Genomic DNA, 23,720 nt, shown 5'->3' with positions numbered 1-23,720 from the left:
TACTTTCTCTCTCTAGAAAGTACATTCGCTGACTAAAGTATCGAGGGGTTTTCTCAGGTCACACCCTCGGGGCAGCTAACCTTCTCTGCTTTGCAGGCCGAGCCCTCAGACATCAAGACGGAGCCCTCGGATATACCTTTGCAAGGCGAAGCTCTCTGACCTTTGGACAATTAGACTTGGATTCCAGGACATCTTGATACCTTACCCTAACACTCCTAGGAGCATTTGGTTTCCAGAAACAGGTGGCGCCGTCTGTGGGGATAACAAACAAAAAGCTATGGTGAACACTAAGCGTCCTCGATATCAAGATGTTACTAGAAAAGCTCCAATTCTTTCAACTTGGCATAATCATGTAGTTGAGGAGGTTGTACACCAAGCTCGAAGCAAGTCCGTGGGAGAGGTGACTAGCCCTCATGTAGTCACTCATCGGGATTTGGAGCAGCTGACAGCCCAAATCAATAAAAACCTTGAGGAGAGCCTATGGGCACATGTGAACCAGGGCGGGGGGCAAGGTAAGTTAGGGACGCTCCACAGCCTAACCCTTAGCTTCTCTGGCCCAACCCCATCAAGCATCCTCTCAGCCTCATCCCCAAGAGACTCGTAGGTCACGACCATACCAGTCTTCTGTAGCCCGGCGAGAGTCAGGTCAGCTGAGTCGGTAGAGAGATGCTAGGGAGATAATCAACGACCGAAGGCTGAACCGAAGGAACTTTGGATGCCAGTTGTTTTGGGTAAAAATACCCAGGCCACGTGGCCCAATCAGAGGGTGACACGTGTCACCTTAGGAGAGGTTCAAAACTGAACCAATCCTTAGCTGACACGTGGCACTTTCAACCAGTGGGGAAAAAGACGGCTTTTAGGGCCCAATTCCCGAGAAAAGCCGCAAAACGGCGCAGCTCCTAAAATCTAGGTCAAAATGACCTAGATAGGGGCACATTTACCAATGACCCTATAAATAGGGAGATTTACCTCACTTTGGAAAAAAAAGAACCCATTCAATTTTGATAACACAATCAATTCTCTCACATTAGAGAAAAACACCCGATCTCGGAATCCAAGAAGATCTTACTTTACTTTCCGCACCCTTTTACATTCTTCGACTAGTTTTAACTTGATTGTCGGAGACGGAGCTCCCACCACCTGGAGTCTCTGTTGTTTTGTAGGTACAGGCGCCCGGAATCCACACTTAGTGACGTAACTCTCCCGAGGGGCATAGAAAACCTTGAAACATTTGGCGCCGTCTGTAGGGAGAGTACCTCTAAGATGGCTTCACAACCGTCTGTATCGCCTCCTAAAGAGAAACGACCTACGACTGAAGCTGGGGTCCATTCGAACCATGATACTGATGACTTTGAAGTCAAAACGTATGTGGCTGCAGATGGGTCACTCAGAACTAGACGCATCCGGCCCAAAGATATAAGGGAACGGGGCAATGATCAATCGGGTCCAGGCAGGTCGTCCGGCCAGCCATCTGGTCAACCCCAGGCGGCAGGGGAGACTGCCCCTGTTATCCGAGATGAGCTAATGAAACTCATGGCGAGTTTCAAGGGAGAGATCAAGGATTTGATCACAAAGAGGACGGCTAGTCAAAGCAAGTGTTAGTCGGCCAAGAAGCCTTCTCTTTCTAAGAAGAACAAGCCAGTCAGGGATCGAGAGCCCACAACACATCCTAAATCAAAGGAGGGGAAGCGTCCCTTGATTGATTTTTCCAAGATCCGATTTCATGAGACAGGGAAGAACAAGGTCATCCGACATGTTTAGCCGGATGGCTCAAAAAAGACATACTTTGATGCTCGGTTCCTAATCGAGCCGAAGAGAAACCAGCAACTGTTTGAGTCATCTTCAACGTCGAGTTACCCAGACAGCTTCCAGAATACCTCAATAAGGTATTTTCAATCTGTACGAGAGAGTCAGTCGGGCGGCCCGTCCATCCACACTGGCCCTCAGATGATCCATTTGGCCCTGTATGTGCCTCAGCAGCTATACATGTCGTATGGACAACCTTACAAGTAACCGGCCCTCTTTGGGGGTCAGGCGACATATAACGTCCAACCTTAGAACTGGCAACTCCGTCTGCTAAAACTTGGGGAACAACCTTCGGCGTTCTCTAAGGAAATAACCGAGGCGGCACAACCGACCAAGGTTAAAAATGTTTTGGTTGGTACTTATAATGGTACCACCAACCCTGAAGACCACCTCATGGCCTACACTAACCTCATGTACTTGCAGGGGTTGGATGATGCCACCTAGTGCCGATGCTTTCCGGCTACATTGAAGGGCATCGCCCAAAAATGGTTCGGCAACTTGCCAGCCGGCTGCATCAATAGCTTTAAGACGCTTGCGTTCTTGTTTGCTTCTAACTTCTATATGAATGTCCCTGCCAAGAAAACAAGTCTTGACTTGGGTGCAGTGCAGCAGGGGGATAGAGAAGGGTTTCGGTCATACGTCAGGCGGTTCAATCTGGTGAGAATCCAGATTCAAGGGCTGTCTGACAATGTGGCTTATACAGAATTCTTCAAGGGTCTGAAGGACGGGTTGACTTTTAAGTTTGACCTCGTCAGAAAGAGGGTTGCCACCCTCTAGGAAGCGCTGATGGAGGCGGAAGCCTATATACAGGCGACCGAGCTCTGCTCCATCAGCAAGCAGTCGGACTCCAAGAAGTCTGACAAAAAAGAGAGTCGACAAGCTCAGCCGGCTAAGAAACCTGAAGAGAGTAAGAAGAGAAAAGAGATCTGGGCGGTTAATGACTCTCATCAGCTATCCTAGAAGAATAAGAAAGAATTTAAACCGGACGTCCCAAAGTACGAGTTTAACAAAGACTGCTACTCCATCCTCATGGAGATAAAGGACCGGGTGACCATAGAGAAGCCCGCTGCTATGAAAGGTTCCGCCAAAATCGGAACAAAAACAAGTACTACCACTTCCATGAGGATATTGGCCACGACACCAACGACTGCTATAGTCTCAAGTGGCTATTGGACCGTCTGGCTGATAAAGTGGTGTTGAAGTCTTACATCCTAAAGTCTAAGGTGACCATGAAGACAAACCCCAGGTAGTCATCCAAAAAATATGCCAAAACTGTTAGTAGTTCGGACACTGACAAAGAACCGACCTACACAGTAGGAGACAGCTTTGATGGAGGGGGCCCAACCATCAGGGGCACCAAGGACCATGTCAGACGGCTGGATGTCAGTTTAGTTAATGAGGGCCAGGCGTCTACTGACACCTTCCCTGAGGTCATCATCACTGAAAAGGACAGGGGCAAGGTCCACCGACCGCATGATGACCCCATTGTCATTGAGTGCAAAGTGGCTAACCAGAAGGTCGTCCTGATCCTCATTGACACCGAAAGCTCGTCTGACATCATCAGCTACAAGTTCTTGTCAAAGCTGAAGTACAAGCCCGACAACATGCACAAGGTTTCTCACCCCTTGGTTGGTTTTGGGGGTGGAGTTGTGGACCCAATCGGACGGATTGACCTACCCATCCGGCTGGGGGAAAAAGGAGAGGGACGCCACATGGTAGTCCAGTTCTTGGTCGTAGAGGAGCTGACCGCCTATAATCTGATATTAGGCCATCCGACTCTAAAAGAATCCAAGGCCGTCATTATTCCATCCCTCATGCTGTTGAAGTTTGAGAAGGATGATGGGTCTGTTGGCTCCCTGAACGGGGACTAGAAGACGACAAGAGAGTGCTACCTCTCAGACGTTAAGCCCACAGTGGCCGCAGCCGGCCGGGGTGAGGAGCCAATAGACCTTGACAATGTCAAGAAAGCTGAGCCTGCTCCAACAGTAGCCGGAAAGAAGAGAAAGGCCGACTAGTTGGTGGCCATGGAAAAAGATAAGAAATAGCAATCACTGACCGGGGAACGGTTAAATGAACTCCTTCCCCAGCTGGCTGGTGAACATGTTGATATTGCTCTGGACGATAACCTTCTGGAGCGTACTCTTAAAGTTAGGGCGGCTGCTCTTGCCAAGCTGGGTGTAGACTTGCACAATTTGTTAAATGAATTCAAAGACATCTTTGCCTTTGAAGTGGAAGAGATGCCAAGCATCAGCTCGGATCTAGCTGTCCACAAGCTCGTCGTGGATCCCAAAAAGAAGCCGATTAGGCAAAAGAAAAGAAACCACGGCGAGGAGAGAAGTTATGTTGGGTTTCGTAGCGTGCAATGCTACGCGGAAGAGAAACCCACCCAAGACCCGCTCACTAATTAAAGCAACTAAATATTTAATCACATAATTAACAACATCAAAGAGAGAAAGGGAAATGACAATCTTACCCTTAAAGCGTGCTTCGCTCCTATAGAGCTCGGACTTTATAGGGAGATGCCTCATTGAGTTCAACTCAAGTGTCCCTTCCCAATCCCAAATGATGGGAATTTATAGGGAAGAAAGCTCTTGAACTTCAATCTCCCATCCATGTGGGAGAGTTGGTAAAATGCATTTTATCCAATTTATTTTTAATCTAAAAATCAAATTGAAATGCAAGTGAATTAACAAATGACAAGTGTCAAGAGGTGAGCAAGGGGTTAGGTGAGGAACACAAGGGGGGACCATTCTCCCCTTGCTCCCAAATAAAACCCTCAATGTTGGTCCCCACACAAAACCGCACCACCACGCCACTTGGCTGGCTAGCAGCCTACCTTGGCTGCCAAGGCTGCCAGCTGGCGCCTAGCACCAACGCTGGGCAGCCCAGCCATCTAGCATGCAACATGTGCACAGCCAGCAAGCACCCAGCCAGCCAGCGTATGCTGCTGCTTGGTGCGTGCTAATGCTATGCGAGTGACGTGGTGCTTAGTGCTGCTCGCTAGCACACACGCACAACCCAGCATGCCTAACACGCTGCTGCTGGGTGCGTGATGCTGCTATGCGAGAGCGCTGCTCAGCACACAAGCATGCCCAACCACAACACGCTGCGATGCGTGGCTGCAATGCGAGAGGCTGCGATGTGCTGGGCTATGCCCAACATGCTGCGATGCTAGCGATGATGCGGCTAGTGCTGCTATGCTAGCTAGCACGCTTAGCCACGCATTCAAGGCCACAACACACACACGCATGGAACGCATCTTGCGATGCTCGTGCTGTGCGATGTGCGTGTGCTAGGCAATGCCAGACACGCTAGCACACATGCGGTTTGGCACCTCGCCTAGCCTAGCATTCGCATGGCTAAACCAGTGCGATGCTACGGCTTGGCTCGTACTTGTCGCTTGCTTGATTCCATGTCTCATCGAATTCTAAATTCGACTCGACTTAAAACGCTCGGTCTCGACGCTCTAAGCTCGATATCCGACGTCTTTGTTCGTAATACTCTAATGACTTGTCTAATCCTTCGGATTGATTCGTCGTCTCGGATCGGTTGCTCGATTGGGTGTGACCCGAAGGGTTCAGTCAAGATTAAGCTGTAATATGAATTACACATTAATATTACTGATCGGAAGCGGCCTCCACCTAGGCATTCAAATCACTTGACCTCATTGAAGAATTAGCTTTCTAATAATTCTGAATCCTCTACCGGAATAATACACTTGTTGGAAGGACATCATTCCTTTCAATCTCCCACTTGTCCTTTCGGACAAGTGTGCAAAAGGTGTATAGCCCTTTTTCTATGTCACTTAATGTGTCTTCATGAACTATAAGGTAAGATTCTTCGTCATCCTTATTACGTCCAGAAGTGTTTCTCGATTCATGAGTTTGACTGTTAATAAACAGATGATTTCTAAAATCCATCTAAGCATGGCCATGCATTTTCATAGTCTCGCTCTTCGAGAGGCCTTGTAAACAACAAAGACATATTCCCTATTGTTAATAGGGGGACATTCCCAGTCTTGTACTGTAAGCTTCTCTTACTAAGAGGACCTAGTCGCTTGAGTGTTGCCGTTATAATCCCCATTTACAACAGACGTTTGACAACATCAAAATGTCTAGTACCCAAACAAGAGAACTTGCAATACTCATGGTCGAGGAAAAAGGTTTCGATAGCTATAATGAGAAATATACTTATGATGATTTTTAAATCTCTAAAAGTACTCTCATAGGTCGATTCGGTACAGTTCCAAACTAGTATCTGTGCAAATGATTTATGACTATCATGTCCTCGTAGCACAAGAAACAGTGTTATAAATCATACTACACACTAATCTCATGTGGTCATTAATCGTCCATTATTTAAATGACCTTGATTAGGGATAATTTTCGATTGAAATATTCAATGTTCACTTAACAGGTGTTTCTTTATCCAAGACATGGTCTTGATACCCTGTCTTGAATATTCTTTAAAATTGAATGGACTCATTATTTAATTCTAAACCACAATTAAATTGTTTGTGGAATTTTATTAGTAATATTTTATTCCACCATGAAACTTTTCAACGTTTCATTTTATGATAAATGGTTTTCCCCAAATGTTTCAAGAGTAACACTCTTCACAAAACATTTATAGAAATCACACCCATATTTAATATGCTTGATTCCTTTCATGCAATCTGGTGAATGTTTTCGTTCACTTATTGCATAGGTTTAGCTACTATTACTTTGCAAATCTTAGCATCTTCATTATCGATCAATTTCATAATAAGATGATAAAATTTTGAGAGTGTTATGGATCATATGTGATTTAGGATTTATTGTCCAAGTGATGGCTCCTACTCATTTTCATGACTTGAGATCTTTCAACTTGACAACCTACAATCAATGTTCGACAACGAACTTTCCATTGAACACTTTCTTATTATTGCCTTCCAGGCAACAATATTCTCAACATATATTTCAGTAAACATTTGATGGTGCTTTGCTCGGATTTCATTCCAAACGGCTCATAATGATTTGGGAGACCCTAATCACTTGTGATTATGGAAATTTATCTTAAATTTCCGCACATTATACATGGATGCGCGTCCATGTTACCATTCTCAAGCCACGACGCATTCTAGCTCGTGCTTATAAACGGCTTCCTTATTAAGGATCTAATCCTTGCTAAGGATGTGCTTGCATCATCAATTCTCAAATTACATTTGTTTCCATACGTCAAGAACTTATCCCCTTTTACTTATCAAAGTACTTTGGATATTTCTTGATCATTATCTAACGATTCATCACTTAGATTTAATTGATTGGTATTTTATACTTCTCATGCTCTAAGTATGTAAGTTGAGTGACGACTCCATATCATAGCATACATGATGGTTTTAATTGCAGAATTATTCCCAATATGTTCCATTCATGTGACCTTTTAGCTCATCAAGTTTCACTGAGTCTTGCTAAATTGTTTACTATGTGATACGATTGAAAGTCTCTACTAGAGTCTTTCTTGTTTGACTTAGTTCAAACATTTACTTAGTTTTATGGGTCAAAAGTCTTTTCAAGTCCTTCATGTTTAACACGGTAAATTCCTCTACTCGTTTAAACATTTCATTAAGTCTATCCAATAGATCTTAATTCCCACCATGTACTAAGTATCGCCTTTTGCTTGGTCCATTGTCGAAAATCCTTTCAAATCTAAGAATTTAGCATTTGATAGTCTTTTCACAATAGGGTTTGTAAACTTCTTGTTGGACCATTCAAGATTGACTTTTGCTCCCACTAAACTTCTTGTTCATAAGAATTTCTATGATTCTCCATAAGTCAAACCTTTTATTGACTTTATGAGAACACATGTTCCAATTCCTACATGCAATGCTTCACTTAATCCCACATAGATTTCTTGAGCTTGCTTTTAAATCTAGCATTATTTAGATTCTCAAAACCCTTAGACTAATTTCATAGTCTTTTCCTAAAATCCCATTTTAGGAAGGCGGTTTCGTTATCTATTTTACCATATTTTTATATGCGCAATTTTGCTAGAATAATCATGAAAAGACTTAAGCGTTCCGATTGGTGAATAGGTTTTTATTAAAATCAACACCGTGAATTAATTGTATCCTTTTCAACCAATCTAGTTTTGTATGCACTATGCATTTCACATTGGTCAATTTTCTTCTTGAAAACTTATTTGCGATTGATGGGTCTTTCACCCTTCCAAACATGATTTACAAACATGGAGTCTAATTCGGATTTTATGGCCTCTAACCATTGTCGTAGCTAATTTACAAGACACTATTCCCTCACCATCCAATGGTAAATAGTATAGATTTATTTCTAACTTAATAGAAATTTATAGGATTCAATCCAAGCCTTTGGTGAATTCTATACCTATATGGGTAATTGCATCAAACACTTTGTTTCAAGGTGCTTTTAAAGCCCTTTGATTATATTGATATTACTCCACCACTTCTAAAGTTTTGTGATTATTGAATTCTCATTTAAGGCACTTGTAAAGTCCTTTGAGTATTCTTGATCAACCATTCTCATGAAGCCCTTCTAAAGTCTTCGGATATTCTTAATTCTAGTTTGTTGCTAATCTCGATAGTCATTGAGTTCATTTTCCTCCCACTTGTCGTTTTAGAAAGACACCACTTAGAGCAACAAATACTATGTTCTCAATTAGGTTGTGGAGGTAATGCCCGTAGTCTCCCTTGAATACTTACAAAGAGACATGTATATTGTCTTTAGGTAAAAGTTCATTGTGAAACATAGTTAGCTCCTTCTTGATCTACCTTAGCCCTTATTGAGCCACTTAGCTCTCACTAAGTCAATGAACTCTTACTGAGCCAATGAACTCCCACTGAGCTAAGAGCCCTAGACATATACTTAAAAAGACGCTAGAAACTATTTTTATCCATAATTGAATATGGTGTCCTTTCATAGCTTCGACAATTTTGTTTAGTGTAATATTAGTCATCTGTGCAAATCTTTAAGAACTTTATATGAAGGGATGTGATCCATCATCATTTGAGTGATTTCCAAATGGCATCGAGGTCTCCGTCAAGACATACTATATTCTTTGTGGAGCTCATTATGAATTTTCAATTTCATAAGTTTGATATGATCACTCTTGGCTCAAGCAAACACCGCTCGATCTAATCTAGACATTTTGATATCTTGCCAAGTCGATTCTATACTTCACTGAACATTTGAGCTGCTCAAGATCCAGTTTGTTCACATTTGAATGTAGCCACATTCTTTCAAATTCTTTGTGAGACGTTGAAGTAATGGAATCCTCTTTAGCTTTTGGAGTCAATTGTCTATGCCAAGCATAATAGTTCCTTTATTTTTCAATTTCAACATGTAAGACTTGCTTGTCTTAGGACGATTCCGAATCGATCAACTATCAAGAGTCTATCTAATAGAGCCTTGAGTATGTTCTTGTCGATGTGACATTGCTAAATATGTTTGGAACACAAATCATTTCCATGACTTGAACCTTGTGAGTTTTCATGTTAGGGAAATGTTTGTTTATAATCTAGCATTCTTGACTTATGGCTTAGACAACCATGCCATTCAAATAAAACCCACAACTATTTCCTTTTTATTGAATGTGAGTCTTTACGTGTGTAAATGGATCGTTTGCTGATTATGGAACATAATAACCATTCCAGCCTTGGCTCAAAAGGACTTTAAACAAAACAAATGACCTTACAACTGATGTAGCTCTACTTGCTTCATTCTAAGCTTGTAAGTCAATAACTTAGCTTGTCTTCAATGGTTTGGGGTCACTTTCAAAGCGGAACACTTAAGCAGTATCTTATACTTATGAAGATAATGAATTGCTAAGTTGACCATAATAGCATGAACTCATGGGTAGAAAAAGAATCTTATTCCTTTCCTTTGTTCCTTGTTTCCTATATTTCTTATCATACACCATCTCATAACTTTAAGAATCATTTCTTTAAGTACTTTGACCTTTACACTTTGTTAGACATAATTAAGCATCTAATGCGCCATGAAACAAAGTTCCATCTTTTCCTTCAATTCGTACTTGAATTGATACATCAATGAGTCCTACTCATTTGTGTATGAAGAGAAAAGATTTGTTGGTTGTCAACTATTGACAATTTGAGTTTTCCAACTCAATAATACATGTTCATCAATACTACCCAGTATTTTGAATACATGATATCCAACCGTCCTTTCGGACTTAATTCATAAAAGTCAATTATGAGAGGTTGTATTTTAGAAATGCCTTTCCATTCTTTGAGAACCATTCTCAAAAGATTTCCTTTACCAATTATTGAAAACAATATAATTTGATTTAGAATTCTACAAATATAAGTGCAAAGTATAACCTTTATCAAGTTCATAACATAATAAGTTTGAAATTCATGCAAACTTCCAATCTTATTACGCGTCTTATCCACGCATTAAAAAATTGTCCCTTTTAGGCTAGAATAAAATGATTCCAAGATCCCAAAAATCAAAAAGTGATTAAGTATGCTTTGGCTTGTCTTAACACTTAATATTTTAGGGTAAGCAATCCAATTGCTAATAGCTCCAAGCTACTCTTGGTTCGATAAAACGTCGCATCTAATGCTTCCTTGACATTTTATCTCCATTGCCACGACATCTAAGGACTCCTTACTGATATCGTGGAGCTTAACCAAGACGACTTGTATACCTAGTATACCTTACGTTCCTAGGAAAGCGGTGATGCCTCGCTTTGGCGTAGCCCATCACCACGCGCATTAGTTCGGTAAGTGTCGTTCTTGGAATGGCAAATTTTGGCTCAATATTGTAGGGACCTAGGGTTTCTATGTTGGTTGATTTAAGTGAACTTAATTAATCATCGCAACATTTAAAATCCTAAACATGCATCTATCATACTATTCAATCATATATAAACATAATTATATATATAAAACATAAGTAAATGATGCATTTGGAAACTAGCATGACCCCTTGAGTCTTCAAATTTTCAAGGGTCTCTGATGCAACTTCTTTGGCTTGGCTTCTTAGAAACGCCGTCTTCGCGACACCTCCGCCAACTATGCATCTACTAGCTACTACGACTAGGAATAATCTAAATATTAAGGTACAAAAATACGCATACCGTATTTAGATTTACAAAAATACATAACGGATCGCAGTCCGTATTTACTATCCTAGTCGGGCCCCACTAGTTGCCATTTTCGCAAAACCTGCGAAACTATATTCATTACATTCATCCATTCACTATATGTGAATGGCCCATGCATTTTACAACAAAAAACAAGTACCAATGCATAACACGCGTAAACTAGTAACTAACTTAGGTGGTTAATCCAATTAACGCGCCTAATTAAAACTAGTCAAAGTTGTTAAATATTTTATGTGATTAAAACGCAATTAGTTCATGCAATTCACGAAGCTCCCACTAAATTCCGCATCCAACTTAATTAATCCAATTAATTAAGTCGGTTAACCCAAATTTTGTCAAAAAATTAAAATTTTGCAAAAGCCGGAAAATCGAGGCCTAGCCTCGTTAAAATAATTAAATAAAATTAAAACGATAAAAATTTTGCAAAACTCGATATCCCAATTCAAGCAAGAAATCGACCCACCCCAAATTCGTGGGATGCGCACCATGGCTGCCTAGCAGCGCTTGGGAGTTGCGGCTGCATGGGCTAGGTGTTGGCATGCTTGCCCAGCAACGCATGCCACACTTGTTGGCACCAGCAGCTTGCTACGCATGCTAGCTGCTTGCTAGCGTTGGTAGGCAAATGGCAGGCTTGCTGCCTCGCTGCCCAGTAGCACGCACAAGTATGCATGGCGAGCGGCCATCCACCACAACAGCGCACATATGACCAGCCACACAGCTACAGCTGCATCTCGAGGTGGAGCACCCTTATGCGCACCTAAGGCAGCCACATGTGGGCTGCGTGAGCAGCCTGACTAGCTTTGTTGGCGCTTGGTTGTTTTTGCCTCGATTTGCGTGCCTTTTCTCAGGATTTTAATCCCGTTATACGTGTGACATAGAATTAATTCTAAATCTTTTTTAGAATCAATTTAGGGCAAAAATGAAAATAAAACAAGTCCAACTTAATTAAATTCAATTTTAATGGTGCACAAGCCTAAATTATTCAAGAACCATTCTTTAAATCAATTTAGGTCTATCTTGATGCCACAAAATTGAAGGGCTACACTCATAATTAATTTAACCAAATAAATTAATAATGAGATTTGACAAAATTAAGGAGGTTGGAAAAATAAACCCTTTCATCCAATGAAAAATTTCGAACAACAACTTGTGTAAAATTGAAAAATTACATCTTCCAATATGAAGATTAATTAAATTTCAATAACAAGTTTTGAACTTTTACGACTTTAATCAACTAAAAGATGATTAAATCCAAAAATTAGTTCAACATGGAATTTAGCAACCAAAGTTCCAACCAAATAAACAATTAAAGATTGGATCTTTAAGATATAAGGGACTTCATAATTACAAGTTCACCATAAACATTTACACTTAAAACAATTTATTTGCAAAAATGTGAAAATTTCAAGTTTATGTGAAAAATGAACTCACCAAATTAAGAACCAATTATGACTTCATAAACATGCTTAATAAGGTATATAATTGCAGTAGATTAGTGATGCAACCATACATTTAATCTACCTTTAACATGCCATAATTAATCAAGGTTTAAAGATTTAAAATTTTTCGTCAAAAACGAAAAACCCCTCGAAAAACATGTTTCTGGGTGGATTTTGGCTTCTGGATATCCCTTAAAGTATCAAAAATGATTTAGAACATTGATTCCACCCAAAAATTACTATTTTTGAGTCGAAATATGGTTTCGTCAGCCAAAATTAGTAAAAATACGAGATTAAAACTAATTAAAACGAGCTTCTAATCTAATTAGAAAGCAAAACCAGAATTTTAATCCATTTTAAATCACCTCAATTAATTATTAGTTACATTAATTAAAATGAGCGCGGCTCCGATACCGATGTTGGGTTTCGTAGCGTCCAACGCTACGCAAAAGAGAAACCCACCCAAGACCCGCTCACTAATTAAAGCAACTAAATATTTAATCACATAATTAACAACATTAAAGAGAGAAAGGGAAATGACATTCTTACCCTTGACGCGTGCTTCGCTCCTATAGAGCTTGGACTTCAAAGCCTTAGGTTCGCAAGCGCAAAAGCCTCCGACGAAGTCCACCCTCGAGACCTGACCTGAACGGTCTCTACCCGGGAGGTTAGCCAGGGCTAGATCAAGATAAGACTAGAGTATTACAAACTTAGAGGTTTTCTCACCTAAATGGAGATGCCTCATTGAGTTCAACTCAAGTGTCCCTTTCCAATCCCAAATGATGGGTATTTATAGGAAAGGGAGCTCTTGAACTTCAATCTCCCATCCATGTGGGAGAGTTGGTAAAATGCATTTTATCCAATTTATTTTTAATTCAAAAATCAAATTGAAATGCAAGTGAATCAACAAATGACAAGTGTCAAGAGGTGAGCAAGGGGTTAGGTGAGGACCACAAGGGGGGACCATTCTCCCGTAGCTCCCCAAGCAAAACCCTCAATATTGGTCCCCACACAAAACCGCACCACCACGCCACTTAGTTGGCTGGTAGCCTGCCTTAGCTGCCAAGGCTGCCAGCTGGCGCCTAGCACCAAGGCTGGGCAGCCTAGCCAGCTAGCACGCAACATGCGCACAGCCAGCTAGCACCCAGCCAGCCAGCGTATGCTGCTGCTTGGTGCGTGCTGATGCTATGCGAGTAGCGTGGTGCTTGGTGCTGCTCGCTAGCACACACGCACAACTCAGCATGCCTAGCACGCTGCTGCTGGGTGCGTGATGCTGCTATGCAAGAGTGCTGCTCAGTACACAAGCATGCCCAGCCACAGCACGCTGCGATGCGTGGCTGCTATGTGAGAGGTTGTGATGTGTTGGGCTATTCTCATCATGCTGCGATGCTAGCGATGTTGCGGCTGGTGCTGCTATGCTAGCTAGCGCGCTTAGCCACGCATGAAAGGCTACAACACACACACTCATGGCACGCATCTTGCGACGTGCGTGTGCTAGGCAATGCCAGGCACGCTAGCACGCATGCGGTTTGGCACCTCACCTAGCTAGCACTCGTATGGCTAGACCAATGCAATGCTACGGCTTGGCTTGTACTTTTTGCTTGCTTGATTCCACGTCTTGTCGAATTCTAAATTCGACTCGACTTACGATACTTGGTCTCGACGCTCTATGCTCGATATCCGACGTCTTTGTTCGTAATACTCTAATGACTCATCTAATCTTTGGATTGATTCCTCGTCTCGGATTGGTTACTCGATTGGCTGTGACCCGAAGGGTTCAGTCAAGATTAAGCCGTAATACGAATTACACATTAATATTACTGATCGGAAGCGGCCTCCACCTAGGCATTCCGATCACTTGACCTCACTGATGAATTAGCTTTCTAATAATTCTGAAACCTCTATCGGAATAATACACTTGTTGGAAGGACACCATTCCTTTCAAGTCAGGCAGCAGGCGCCGAAGTGAAAAGGCTGTTAGACTCCAGGTTCATTCGGCAATGTCACTTCCCCGATTAGGTTGCGAATGTTGTGCTTGTGAAGAAACCGAATGGTACTTGGCGCATGTGTGTTGATTACACTAACTTGAACAAGGCATGTCCGAAGGATAGTTATCCACTTCCAAAGATCAACGGTCTAGTCCACTCTACAGCCAGACATGCCTTGATGAGCTTTATGGACGCCTATTCAGGCTTTCACTAGATACCCTTGTGGAAAAAAGTTCAAGAGAAGACGACATTCGACACTGATCAGGGGGTTATTTTGCTATATTGTGATGTCGTTTAGCTTGAAAAATGCGCCAGCTACTTTCCAACGAATGATTAATACAGTCTTCATTAATCAAATAGGGAGGAATTTAGAGGCGTATATTGATGACATGATAGTCAAATCCTGTTGGGTTTCATAGCATCCAACGCTATGCGGAAGAGAAACCCGCCCAAGACCCGCCCACTAATTAAAGCAACTAAATATGCAATCACATAATTAACAACATAAGAAAGAGAAAGAGAAAAGACACAATTTTCCCTTGACGCGTGTTTCGCTCGATTCACATGCTCTTACTTCAAAGCTCGAGCCACGCAAGTGCGACGACCTCCTACGGCTTTCACCCTCGACCCCACCAGAAAGGTCTTAATCCCGAAGGTTAGTCGGGAATTAACCAAATAAAACTAGAGTATTACGAACTTTAAGGTTTTATCACTAATGATGAAATGCCTTACTAAGTTCAACTCAAGCGATTTTTCCCAAACCCAAAAGTTAGGTATTTATAGGGAATGGAGACTTGATCTCCTTTCTCCCATCAATGTGGGAGATTTACATTTTCCTCTATTTTATTTTAATCAAAAACAAAATAAAAATGCAAGACAATCAACAAGCTCCAAGTGTCACATGGAGGGAGAGAGTAGGTGAGGACCACTAAAGGGGGGGGGGACCAAATCACCTTGCTCCCCAAGCCAAACACCAGCCCCTTGGTCCCCTCCCTTAACCGGCTGACCATACCACATGGCTAGCTAGCAGCCTGCCTTGGCTGCCAGGTGGCGCCTAGCACCAAGGCTGGGCAGCCCAGCCAGCCAGCACGCATCTGAAAGGAATGGTGTCTTTCCAACAAGTGTATTATTCTGATAAAGGGTTTAGAATTATTACAGATCTAATTCTTCAGTAAGGTCAAGTGATCGGAATGCCTAGGTGGAGGCCGCTTTCGATCAGTAATATTAAGGTACAATTAATATTACAGATTAATCTGAACTGAACCCTTCGGGTTGAACCCAATCGAACAACCGATCTGAGATGAAGAATCAATCCGAAGGATTCGATGAGTCGTCGGAGTTTTACGAACACAGACGTAGGGTATCGAGACCGAGCATCGCAAAATCCCAAGCAACAAGTACGAGCATAGCCGTAGTATCACATTGGCGTAGCCATGTGAGTGCTAGGCTAGGCTAGTTTATCGCAAGCTTAGCATGCTAGGCGTGCTAGGTTCTTACGCATATACTAGCAAGCCATGCGCCCAAGCATCGCAAGGCTAGGCCTTGCTTGCATGCTAGGCGTTGGCGCTAGGCAAGACCTTGCATCGCTCATCACACCATCGCAGCACATAGCACAGCACTAGGCAGCATCGCCATGTCCGTGTGCATCGCTAGCACAGCACCAAGCAATAGCGTGCTTGTGCGTGTGGCTGGCGAGGCAATGCCCTACATGCGTGGCTCGCTAGCATAACGCATGCTGTCTATGCGCTGAGTGCGAATGCCCTGGGCCTGCACTACGCACCATCCATCAAGGCTATACGTGTGTGTGCGTTGGCTATGCAGCAGCACTACGCTAAGCAGCGCCCAGCAATCCAGCAGCTCGCAGCACAGCTACCCTAGTGAGTGGCGGTTTAGGAGAGGTGGGGACCAAGGCCTCAAGGCTTCCCTTGGGGAGCAAGGCAATGGTCCCCCCATGGGATATGGTCCTCACCTAACCCATTCTCTCCTCTTGCCACTTGTTTCTATGTGATTGCATTTGCTTAATAATTTATTTTGGAATTAAATAAATTAGTGCAATTGCACATGATCCCACATTGATCATGAAATGAGATTCAAGTCCCCATTCTCTATAAATACCCCTTGGTTGGGATTTTAAGAATACAACAACTTGAGTAGAACTCAAAAGGTATCTCCAATAGTTGAGAAAGCCTTAAGTTCGTAAAAATCCCTTTTTATTTGATCGGGTCTCGACTAACCTTCGGGACTTGGATCGCTCGGGTCAGGGTTCGTGGGTACGAGCCGTCGGAGACCTTGCGATTGCAGGGTTCAAGTAAGAGCTCTTTTGGTGAGCAAAGCACACGTCTAGGTGGGTTTCTCCCTTTTCTCTTAATTATGTATTAATTATGTTTTGCATGCTTTAATTGCTTTAGTTATCGGGGCGGGTCTTGGTGGGTTTCCTTCCGCGTAGAGTGGGTCTCTACGAAACCCTACAGCGGTATCGGAGCCGTGCTCTTTTTAATAATTGCAATTATTTATTAATTAAGGTGTTTTAAAGTAGATTTAATTTCTGGTTTTGCTTTTCTAATTAGATTAGAAGTACGGTTTTAAAATAGTTTTAATCTCGTATTTTTCGGTTTTTGGCCTAAGAACTCGGATTTTTGCTCCAAAATAGTATTTTTTGGGTGGAATCGACGTTCTAAATCAGTTTCAACTCTTATAAGGGCTGTCCAGAAGCCTAATTCAAACCGGAAACCCATTTTTTGAGGGTTTTTTCGTTTTCAACGAAAATTTTAAATCTTTTATGCCTTGATTAATGAAAGCATGTCAAGGGTAGATTAAATGCTTTATTGCATCCCTAATCTACTACAATTTAAATATCTTTTAAGCATGATTATGGAGTTATAATATGTGCTTAAGTTGATATGTTCTTTTTAACATAAACTTGTTTTTCACAATTATGCAAATAAATTGCATTAATGAGTGAATGTTTATTGTGAATGTGTAATGTTAAAGTTCCTAGCATGTTAAAGATCCAATCTTTAAATGTCTAAATGGTTGGAATCTTGACTCTAAATTCCATGTTGAAATAACTTTGGATATTTTTTTTTTCCATATTTGGTTAATTAAAATCCTTAAAGTTCAAATGCTTGTGATTACTTTTGATTAATCTTCATATTGGAAGATGTAATCTTGTTATTTTACACAAGTTTAAAAGTTGGAAACTTTTTCATTGGATGATTGGTTTATTTTTCCAACTCCTTATTTGTCAAAATCCATTATTAATTTGCATATTGGTTAAATTAATTATGGATATAGCTTTTTCAATTTTAAGCATCAAGAAAGACCTAAAATATTCCAAGGTGATATTGGAAATTTAGGCTTGTGCACCATTAAAATTGAATTTAATTAAGTTGGACTTATTTTATTTTCATTTTGCCCTAAATTAATTCTAAAATAAATTTAGATTAATGTTACTTCACAAGTATATCGGGATTAAAAAATCCCGAGAAAAATGCACTTAAATCTAGGTAAAAACCCCAAGCGCCACCAAGGCCAGCCGGGCTGCCTATGGTGCGCGCAGGGGCTAAGCCTCGAAATGGCACTGCTGTGAGGCGAAGGGATGCTAGTGCACTGGTGCCTGGGTAGTGGCCTAGGCTGCTGGATGCTTGGGAATGTTGCTGGGCAGCATGGTAGCAAGCCTCAGCCAGCCCACCACTTGCTGGCAGGCGCCAGCATGAGAGCCAGCATGCGTAGCAAGCACCTGGTGCTAGCCAGCGTAGTGTGATATGCTGGGCGCAGCATGCTTGCACCAAGCATCACGCACATGCCATGGGCTGCCTAGCAGCCATGGTGCGCAACCCACAAGGAAATGAGTGGGTTGTTTTTGCTTAATTTCGGGCTATGTGTTTTGTGAAAATTTTGCCGTTTTAAATACTTATGTAATTATTTTAACGAGGTTAGACCTCGATTTTTCCGGCTCTTGCAAGATTTTGACAAATTTGGGTTAACCGGCTTAATTAATTTGATTGATTAAGTTGGATGCGGAATTTACTGGGAGCTTAGCTAATTACGTGAACAAATTGCGCCTTAATAAAACATAATTTATTAAACAACATTGACTAGTTTTAATTAGGCGCGTTAATTGGATTAACCACCTAAGTTGGTTACTAGTTTTGCGTGTTTACTTCTTTTATCTCGTAAAATGCAATGGCCATTCACAAATAGTGAATGGGTGAATGAAAGATTGTTTCAAAATAGGTTTTGAGAAAATGGCAACTAGTGGGACCCGATTAGGATAGAAAATACGGACTGCGTTCCGTTAAGTATTTTTGTAATCTAAATACGGTCTGCGTACCGTTAAGTATTTTTGTACTTTAGATTAACCTTAGTCGTAGTAACTAGTAATTAGTTTCTTGGCAGAGATGTCTCAAGACGGCGTTTCGAAGAAGACGAGCCAAGATGAAGACCCTTGAAGATTTGAAGATTTCAATGGGTCATGCTAGTTGCCAAATGCATCAAATTTATGCCTTATATATATATATATATATATATGTATATATATATATATATATACATACATATATATATACATACATATATATATACATATATATATATATATACATATATACATATATACATATATATATATATATATATATATATATATATATATATATATATATATATATATATATATATATATTGTGAATGATGGATGCATGTTTAGGATTTCGATATGTTGCGATGATTAGTTAAGTTCACTTAAATCAACCAACATAGAAACCCTAGGTCCCTAAAATATTGAGCTAAAATTTGCCGTTCCAAGAACAACACTTACCGAACTAATGCGCGTACGTGATGGGCTACGCCAAAGTGAGGCATCACTACTACCCTAGGAACGTAAGGTATACTAGGTATACGAGTTGGTCTTGGTTAAGCTCAACGATATTAGTAAGGAGTCCTTAGATGTCGTAGCAAAAGAGATAAAATGTCAAGAATGCATTAGATGCGGCGTTTTATCAAACCGAGAGTAGATTGGAGCTATTAGAAATTGGATTGCTTACCCTAAAATATCTAGTGTTAAGACAAGCCAAAGCATGCTTAATCACTTTTTGATTTTTGGGATCTCGGAATCATTTTATTCTCGCCTAAAAGGGATAAATTATTAATGTGTGGATAAAATGCTCAATAAGATTGAAAATTTGCATGAACGCTTTTAAATTTCAAACTTATTGATTATATGAATGGTTTTTCATTTCAAATTCTTTCAATTGTAGAACAATGTCTACAAGTAACTCAAACAACAACCAATTCTCTTTACGCTCAATTCCCGACAAGGAGAAGTTGAGCGGGCCAAATTTTCTTAATTGGCAAAGAAATTTTTGCATTGTACTTATGCAAGAGCAAAAGGAATACGTCCTTGATGAGGAAATGCCCGAAACTCCCAATAAGGAGGTTACCCAGGCTGCCCTTAACCGATGGCAAAGTGCCAATCGGGATGTCAAATATATCATGTTGGCCACTATGTCTTCAGAGCTTCAAAAGACTTTCTTTGAAAAGGAGACGGCTTTTGTGATCATTTCTGAATTGCGGAATATGTTCCAAGAGCAGGCCCGAACTGAAAGGTTCGAAACCCATAGGCAGATCCTTGAGAGTAAGCTCAAGAAGGGAGAGCCAGTCAGCCTGCATGTCCTCAAAATGATTGGATAATTGGAGAACATGGAAAGGCTTGATGCTGGGTATTCAACCGAGATGGCAATTAACATCATTCTCCACTCGCTTCACAAAGGCTATGTTCAGTTCAAGATGAACTATAATATGCATAGCATGGAGAAAACCCTCACCGAGCTTCATGGTATGTTGAAGCAAGCTGAGAAAACCCTCAAGGATGAGGGCAAGCATGACATGCTCATGGTGAGGAAGGGCAAGCCATTCAAGCGTCCGGGCAAGAAGAAAATCTTTAAAGGAAAAAGGAAGAATTTTTTGCCTAAGTCAAACACTGCCAAGACCAGCAAGGACAAGAAGGTAGCTTCTTCCAAATCCGACTCCGAATGTTTCTACTGCAAGAAAAAGGGACATGGAAACGGGACTGCCTCAAGCTCAAGGAAGATAAGAATAATGTCAACGTTGCTTCTTCATCAGGTATTTTTGTTATAGACTTTAACTTTGCTAGCAAAACATCAAGGGTATTAGATACCGGATGTGGCTCACACCTTTGTTCCAATGCTCAGGGACTAAGGATAAATAAGAGGCTAGGGAAGGGAGAGGTCGAGCTTCAGGTCGGCAATGGAGCCAAGATGTTTGCCGTTTCCGTTGGAACTCTCAGTTTGTCTTTTCCCTCTTGGCTTATTTTAGAACTTGACAATTGTTATCATGTTCCTAGAGTTACCAAAAACATTATTTCAATTTCGGCATTGGACGCAAAAGGTTTTGAATTTTGAATTAAGAACAATAGTAGTTCATTTTATTTCGACAATGTTTTATATGGTAAGGAAAATTCAGAAAATGGTCTTTATGTGCTTTCTCTAGACAAACAAGTTTATAACATTAATGACACCACCAAAAAGGCTAAGACCATCGAGTCGAATCAGACCTACTTGTGGCATTGTCGTCTTGGCCATATTAACGTCAAACGCATCAAGAAACTTCTACAAGAAGGTGTTCTTGACTCATTCGACTTAGAGTCGTTTGAAAATTGCAAAGGATGTCTATTAGGCAAGATGATAAAACAACCGTTCTCCAAGTTGGGAGAAAGGGAAAGTGACTTATTAGGTCCAATACAAATGGATGTATGTGGACCAATGAGTACACCCGTAAGACAAGGTTACAAATATTTCATCACTTTCACCGACGATTTTAGTAGATATGGCTATGTCTACCTTATGTCGAATAAATCTGAATCCTTTGAGAAATTCAAAGAATTTAAGAGTTAAGTTGAGAATCAACTTGGCAAGAAGATAAAATCACTTCGATCGGATCGAGGTGGCGAATATTTGAGCCATGAATTCGACGATCACTTGAAAGAAAATGGTATTCTTTCAGAGCTAACACCTCCCGGAACTCCTCAATGGAACGGAGTGTCTGAACGGAGGAATCGAACCTTGTTAGACATGGTTCGATCAATGATGGGTCTTAGTGAACTTCCTATCTCTTTCTGGGGACATGCGCTACAAACCGCGACACTAACACTGAACCGAGCTCCGTCAAAAGCTGTTGAAAAGATTCATATGAATTATGGACTAAGAAACCTCCTAGGTTGTCTTTTCTCAAGATTTGGGGATGCGAAGAATATGTCAAACGATTAATTTCGGACAAACTTCACCCCAAATCAGACAAGTGTTTCTTTGTGGGCTACCCAAAAGAAACCAAAGGGTATTACTTCTACAATAAATCCGAGAACAAAGTGTTTGTTGCTCGTGATGGTGTCTTTTTGGAGAAGAAACACCTTTCCAAAATGACAAGTGGGAGGAAAATCGAACTCGACGAAGTTCGAGAGGATGAGAAACAATGTCAACCTAATAAAACTGACAATCTAAGTGCTTTGGAAGCAGTTGAGAAGATTGTTCAAAATCAAACAGACAATGTAAATGCTCAACCCATTACCCTTCGTAGGTCGCAACGACTAAGATCTCAACCAGACAGATACCTTGGTATTGTCTTAACCGATGATCAGGACATCCTAGTTATGGATGGTGATGAGCCAGCGACATACAAACAAGCTATGACGAGCCCCGACTCTGCTAAATGGCAAGAGGCCATGAAATTCGAGATGGACTCCATGTCTGAAAATCAAGTCTAGGACTTGGTGAATTTGCCCGAGGGTTACACACCCATCGGCTACAAATGGATATTCAAATTGAAGACAGACAAAGATGGACATGTATCAATATACAAGGCTAGACTGGTGGCGAAAGGTTATAGACAAATCCACGGGATTGACTATGATGAAACCTTTTCACCTGTTGTAATGCTAAAGTCTGTCCGGATTATCCTAGCGATTGCTGCATATTACGATTATGAAATATGGCAAATAGATGTCAAATCCGCCTTCCTAAATGGGATTTTGGAAGAAACTATGTATATGACACAGCCGGAAGGTTTTGTTGTTCCAAGCAACGCTGGAAAGGTATGCAAGCTTAAGAAGTCCATTTATGGACTAAAGCAGGCAAGAAGAAGTTGGAATTTGCGGTTTGATGAAGCCATCAGTAAGTTTGGCTTTATCAAGAATCTAGATGAGTCTTGTGTCTACAAGAAGGTCAATGGGATTGACATCGCATTCCTAGTCCTATATGTCGATGACATACTGCTCATTGGAAACAACACAAAATTACTAGAATCCGTAAAGGGCTGGTTGGGAAAGTGCTTTTCAATGAAGGACTTAGAAGAGGAACAATACATATTAGGCATCAAAATCTATAGGGATAGATCTAAGAGGATGATTGGATTAAGCCAGAGTACTTACATTGATAAAGTACTGGCACGATTCAACATGGAAAATGCCAAAAGAGGGCACCTACCCATGTCTCATGGCGTGACTTTCAACAAGAAACAGTGTCCGCAAACACCTGTTGAGTGAGAGAGAATGTATGAGATTTCATATGCTTCGCTAATTGGATCGATCATGTATGCCATGATATGTACCAGGCCAGATGTAATGTATGCTTTAAGCGCTACAAGCCGATACCAATCAGACCCAGGAGAGGCGCATTGGACTGCGGCCAAGAATATCCAGAAGTACCAGAAAAGGAACAAGGATAAATTCCTAGTCTATGGTGGCCACAAAGACTTGATTGTTGAAGGATACACCGACGCTAGCTTCCAGACTGACAGAGACGACTACAAGTCACAGTCAGAGTACATATTTTTCCTAAATGGAGGAGCGTTTAGCTGGAAGAGTGTCAAGCAAAGCACAACTGCAGATTCTACAACTGAAGCCGAGTACTTAGTGGCTTCAGAAGCCGCTAAGGAGGCTGTTTGGATTCGCAAGTTCATTAGTGAACTTGGTGTTGTACCCTCCATCAAGGGTCTCATAGATCTCTACTGTGACAACAATGGAGCTATCGCTCAGGCTAGAGAGCCAAGAGAGCACCAGAAGGTCAAACATGTCCAGAGGCGATTTCACATGATAAGGGAATGGAAATCCGAAGGTGAAATCAGAATTTGCAAGATCGGAACGGATGATAATGTGGCCGATCCTTTGACTAAACCTCTGCTTCAAGTGAAGCACAACAAACACATTGAGGCTGGGAATCAAGCACGTTGGAGATTGGCTTTGAAATTCCCTGTACATGTGTTTTAATTAAACTAGTGTTTTTAATGTAAGACACTGTATTGAAACCATTCATTTATGGAGTAATGAATTTTA

The sequence above is a fragment of the Chenopodium quinoa genome, unplaced genomic scaffold (genome assembly GCF_001683475.1).
Source record: "Chenopodium quinoa cultivar QQ74 unplaced genomic scaffold, ASM168347v1, whole genome shotgun sequence".
Lineage (NCBI taxonomy): Eukaryota > Viridiplantae > Streptophyta > Magnoliopsida > Caryophyllales > Amaranthaceae > Chenopodium > Chenopodium quinoa.
This window is presented reverse-complemented; position numbering follows the sequence as displayed.